This window comes from Lolium rigidum, chromosome 6 (assembly GCF_022539505.1).
Source record: "Lolium rigidum isolate FL_2022 chromosome 6, APGP_CSIRO_Lrig_0.1, whole genome shotgun sequence".
NCBI classification, from domain to species: domain Eukaryota; kingdom Viridiplantae; phylum Streptophyta; class Magnoliopsida; order Poales; family Poaceae; genus Lolium; species Lolium rigidum.
Window position 1 is genome coordinate 134,687,882 of NC_061513.1, and position 5,413 is coordinate 134,693,294.

Here is a 5,413-nt window from a genome sequence, read left to right on the forward strand (position 1 = left end):
ATGTCTATTGCAACAACATAAATGGACATGAATAAATCAATCACTAAGGATATAATGGGACTACTCAAAGTCTCCAAACATATTGACTGAGGCATACTCAATCATCATGTTCTCCGTGTCCATAGGGTCCTGTGACCGCTAGAGAGGCATGGTGTTGCAACGTCCCGGAGGAACATCTTGCGAACAACTAGCTCCATTGTTGCGGTCTAGATGAAGGTTGAAATAAGCTTTAAACCTTTTCCCTTAAGGTCATTTGCATGTCAGCGATTTCTGATACAGAAAAACCAGATGATGTGGGGTGTGACACTCCTACGTGGTATGCGTATAGCATCCACACTCGTCGCAAAGCTTAGTTTTGTCAAACTTGTGCCCTGCCATGCCTTTCACGACCCTTATGATCTGGATGTATGATATCTTATGATGTGGAAGACAACATACCTTTTCTCTTCTATTGGCGGCGTGACTCCGGCCGGAGGTGGATCCTTCGGGGCCTGAATGCACGCACTAATCCATGGGACGCAAGACTGATCTTTATGTCCATGTCCCATGTATGGTAGTAGTGGCCATCGAGGGCGAATGCCTCAAATTCTTTTCCAGCCATCATTTACTTACATGGATAAACCAGAGATTATTAATTTACAATTGGTAAATCAAAAACCATCATGGTTATGTTGTAATGAACTTTGCAAAATTAATAAAGATTTCAAGGCATTGGCTTGAAATCATTAGTGTGAACCTCAAATTGTTAAGTTTGACACTTTGTAGATAATCTCCAAAAGAAATTTTAGAGTCCGTCTCGCAGCATTAGAGAGTATAGTCTGATGAAATCAGTAGATACTCAGATTTCTAGTGCCTTATGTCATAACTTAATAAAAAAAATGTATGGGAGATCACTTGATAAAGTAATCATGGTAGTGAAGATAATCTGCAATGCAGTAGATCCGCACACTACCCATGATCCCAAAACATCAATTTGAAGAAGTCACTTAGAATTTTGCATTTGTCAATCCGTGATCGTATTAAGCCGAAGCCGAAGGCTCAATTAAGACGATAAATTGATCCTTATTTGCAAGAAATTTAAAAATCTCAATTGCAATAGGTGTAATTAATCTCAACATGTGCACACATGAAAATATATTACACCACACATATGTTCTGGAATACATGGTACTCTACATAAATCATCACATTTGCATTAACACGATTGAGTACTAAACAATATAGTACTCATAGTGTTCTCTTAGAAAAATGGTCTGCATGTGAACTGCTTTGTAGTTCCAGTAATGCATAGACTTTAATGCAAATTTGATGAAGAGATAAGGTCCATTGACCTTGTCTCGTATAGATACGAATTGGAGGATTCGTTTGGGCCAGAATCACCAGAGTTGGCCGCAACGAAGGGCGCTGCCGCATGGGAGCTCACCGTCGGCCATCCCCCGTGACGCCACGCTGGTGGCTGCAGTCGCTCGGAACTAGCAGGCGCAGAGGGCGCGGTTGGTCGCGTTGGAGCGAGATGCCGCATGGCAAGCGTGCCATCATGGGATCGAGGCTACGCCGGAGGTTGAGGCCACGCCGGTCGTCCTCCTGGGCGGCGCCATAAGGGGAAGTACCGCGCCGGGAGGCCGCGGTCAAGGATGCGGGCGCCGGCGCACCATAAGGATGCGTGCCAGGTGACGCTATGGGCTTGGCCACAAATGAGGCAAGAGCGAAAGCGGGCGTTGCCGATTTCTGCGTGGGGCTGGCCACCGCTATGGGTGTCATTGGTCGCCGCTGCTGTTCCTGGGTGGTGTGGCGTCGTCGTGCCGCGAGATGCAGGACGAGGCTGCGAGGCCGCGGGCGCTGCCGCTCCGTGATGGTGCGGCGTCCAATAACAGTAACATAATGGTCATACTGCCAGCGAACCGGAAGGCTTAAGTGCAGAGGCCAACCAGCCCCATATAGCTCTACTATAAGTTTCCGTAAGCCTGACGCCTAAGAGCATCTCCAGTCGTGTCCCTTAAAAAGCGTCCGACACAAATGATTTGGGGCACGTTTGGGACCGCGCCGGACAAAAAGAGACGAAAAATCTGTACAAAAAGAGGCTCTTCCTACCGCGTCCCTCAAACAACGTCCGGATGTACGCATTTTAATAGAGGGGACCACCCTATGCGTGAAAAGTAGGTGAGAGAAAGTGTGAGGAAGAGACTAGCATGTGGGGACTAGGGCTGCATGCATGCATCCGGACGTTGCTGTGTCCGGGCGTCTCCCGGTAGAGACTCTATGCATAGAGTCTCTACCGATGACGCCGGACACAAAATGAGGCGCTAATTAGCTTTGGGGAACGCGACTGGATAATTTTTTCCCCCATTTCTTGTCCGCGGTCCCCCAAACCTCATTTGGGGGACGCGACTGGAGATGCTCTAAACAGAATTTACAGGAAAACACAGCTGCGAAAGATGGCCCCGATCCCCTCTCTCCTCCGCTCCCACCCGACCCAATCCTCCAGATCCAATGCGCCGGCCGGCCGCTCCGGCGACCGGCGCCCACCAGCCCAGCCTCCCACGGCGCCTGCTCGCTCCGACGGGCGTCGTCCACCCCCTCCTGCACCCAGAAACCGTGTCTCCTCCCGTCCCGTCTCAGATCCGGAGGAGTTGGAACCGGGCTGGACACGCGTCGTCAACCGTAGAAGACGACATGCAAGCCTCCATCCCCAGGCCCCAGCTCCTCCTCCTGCGCCTTCCCTCCGTCAACAGAAGATTCCTCGATGGTTGATGGGCAGATGCTTCAAGTGTCTCGGTCTTGGCCACCTTAAAGCCGCGTGCACGGGAGAGCTTCGCTGTTACTGCTGCTGGTACCCAGGCCACCGCGCTCGCGAGTGCTCTGCTCGCCCACCACCTGCCGCCCACCCCACCGCCCAATCGCCTCCTGCTCTCCAGATCGTGACCCAGCCGCGCCATCAAGAGCCGCCGCGCCACCGGCAAGACCTTCCTCGCGACCGGCCGGAACGCTCGTCGCCGCCCCCTGCGCTTTCAGTGGAGAACTATCCCCCGCTCGCGCATGTCAGGTTCCCGCAGAAGAACTTGGCGCCGGGCGAGCCAGATGTGCGCCCTGCGAACGGGAGGTGCCTGATCTCCCGCTCCACAGGCATGGCGGCCATTGAGGCGGATCTGCACGGCTGTGCCCTCCTAGCCTCGGTTCTTGGTACGCGCCCCCCGGTCTCACCAGAGTCGCTGGTCCAGGCGCTGGAGCATCAGGCCGGCGTGGACAGAGGACTTCTGCAAGTGGAGGTGATGTACCCGGCAGACTTCCTCGTCTCCTTCAAGTCTGCGGAGGACTGCGTGCGGGTGTACCAGCGGTCTGGTGATATCCGCTGCAATGGCGCCCGCATCGCCTTCAAGAGGTGGCACCGTACCTACCAAGCCACAGGAGGAAAGCTAGAATTCTTCACCAAGCTCAGCTTCGACGGGATCCAGGCGGATGCATGGGATTGGGATACAGTGAAGCAAGTGGTGAATAGCCTGGGCGGTCACCTCGTTGAGATCCTCCCATCCGAAGATCGTTGGTGCCTGATGTTCACCGCGTGGATGCGAAATCCCTGCAGTATTCCCAAGGAGTATGAAGTTGAGATTCCAGAGCCGGAGGGTCTGCTGAACACGCCGCGCGATCCTGAAGACCCCTCATCCCCGCCACCGCCCCCACCCGCACCAACCTTCAAGCGAACGCTCGTGCACTCCTTCTTCTTCCACATCCACGACATCGTTGACCGCACACCTCTTTGTACGGGTGGAATGGACCTGGGCTCGAGTGACGTTGACGAAGATGTCACACGCAAGCATGTTTTCAACTGCTGGGGCGGGCGTATGGACGGCTACGGCCGCGCCGGCGCCGTTCTCGGTGGTGGCCACCCTTTCGTGGCCCCCAGTGGCGCTGGCTGTTCGTTGGATTGGGGCAATCGACGCAAAGATGGGAAGTTCATGACTGTCGGTCACGCAGGCGGTTGGGGAGGCATTCTCTCGAGGGGGCCTCCGGCGCCGGCAGGCGGCCGATCGCGCCCTTGGCCTTGCGTCGCTGGCGCTCTCGTTCGTCAGCCTTCTCCTGCTTCCCCGCGGACTCCGTTGGGATCGGCGGCTCACGGCTCCACTCCCAGGGTCGACGCAGGATTTTCCTCGCACCTCCGTGCTTCGCCAAGCTCTTCCCTACCGTCTACGGCGGTGGGCGACGGTGCGTTCTGCTCCACTCCGTTGCAGATCGGTGGCAGGCCCCTCTTCATCGCCTTACCTCCGAGTCCGCGCCCTGGCCCCCTCTTCCTGACGCCACCGACTTCGCCGGCGTGCACAAGTCCCGCGGCTGCGGCCTGCAGCGCTCCTCCAATCGCGCGGCGTCCGATGGTCGGTCAGTACGAAGCCAACGTTCCGCTGACCGGCCTCCAACGGGCGTGGATGGCGCCACACTCGATGGGTCAATGGGAGGGCCCACGTCGCCGGTAAACATGAGTTCGACTGCTTCTTCCAATGGGCCCCAGCTGGAATGGGCCAGCCAGGTGCCTGAGACCCAGCCGTTCAGCCCGCTCGCCCGGGAACTAGAAGAGCCTGCTGCTGCCTTCGGCCCACCTGCTGCCCACGAGTTCCTCACGTCTCGGCTCTGCGTCACGCCGGCGCCCTCTGTTCTCGGTCCGCGCCCGGCCGCTTCTGCGCCTGTGCGGCGCAAGAGGAATGCTATCTCCGAGGGCTTCGTTCCGCGCCGGAGTGAGCGCGTCCGGCGCCTAGACGACGGCTCCAACAAGGGACCGGTCGCCCGCGCGCAGACCGTCCTCGTCAAGCGGCTGGGGCTCGTTGGTGAAAAGGAAACAGTCACGGACCAGGCTCTTGATGAGTACCTGTCTCTCTTCAAGAAGAAGCCATTAGCACCGCAGCACCTTCGCGCCATAGCAGCCTTCTTCGATCCTGATGGCGTCGCCTTTGACGAGCCGGCCCAGGAGGGGTTCGCGGCCTTCTCCCTCCCCTCAGAAGTCGAGCCTACCGGTGCTTAGTGGGCATTGTTGCCGTCCTGCCGAAGCCTTTTTTTCTGTTCTATGGCTATCAGTTTGAGTTTTCTTGTCTGGAATGTTAGAGGTTTAAACAGTCGGGCTAGGAGGAACGTGATGACCCACAAGTATAGGGGGTGTATCGTAGTATCTTCGATAAGTAAGAATGTCGATCCCAACGAGGAGCAGAAGGTGTTGACAAGCAGTTTCGATGAAGGATTCACTGTAAATGCTCGCGTAAAAGTATTCGGGGGTTTTGATGTAACGTATGAATAAAGTACGAGTAAGTAAAATGCGAGAGAAATAATTGCAGCGAGTGGCCCAATCCTTTTTAGCACAAAGGACAAGCCGGTTTGTTTACTTATAATGACCAAACGTTCTCGAGGACACACGGGATTTTAGTCTAGTGCT